At 40.1% G+C, this 247-nt stretch overlaps 1 long non-coding RNA gene across 1 annotated transcript; it reads left to right on the top strand.

Moving 5' to 3' along the window:
- LOC111787408 lies at window positions 1-247 on the top strand. Its single transcript, XR_002813974.1, has 2 exons — window positions 1-36; window positions 133-247. It is a non-coding gene; the product is annotated as an uncharacterized LOC111787408 (long non-coding RNA).

Genomic DNA, 247 nt, shown 5'->3' with positions numbered 1-247 from the left:
TTATACGAGACAGCATTGATATCCAGTGGATTCTCTGTAAGAGAAAGTTCAATCAATGTTTGATTATTTTCCAGGAGTTCATGATTTTGATTGATGTCTTACATTGTTCTCTCACTGCTCTTCTTCATACAGCCTGATAGTCCAGCTGAATTAGGAAACAAGATATATGAGATGATGGCAATGGCACTTGGAGGCAGATGGGGTAGATTAGAAGACAACGTCGAAGATGATGCTTCTGCTGCTGCTG

The sequence above is a fragment of the Cucurbita pepo genome, unplaced genomic scaffold (assembly GCF_002806865.2).
Source record: "Cucurbita pepo subsp. pepo cultivar mu-cu-16 unplaced genomic scaffold, ASM280686v2 Cp4.1_scaffold020524, whole genome shotgun sequence".
NCBI classification, from domain to species: domain Eukaryota; kingdom Viridiplantae; phylum Streptophyta; class Magnoliopsida; order Cucurbitales; family Cucurbitaceae; genus Cucurbita; species Cucurbita pepo.
This window is presented reverse-complemented; position numbering and strand designations above follow the sequence as displayed.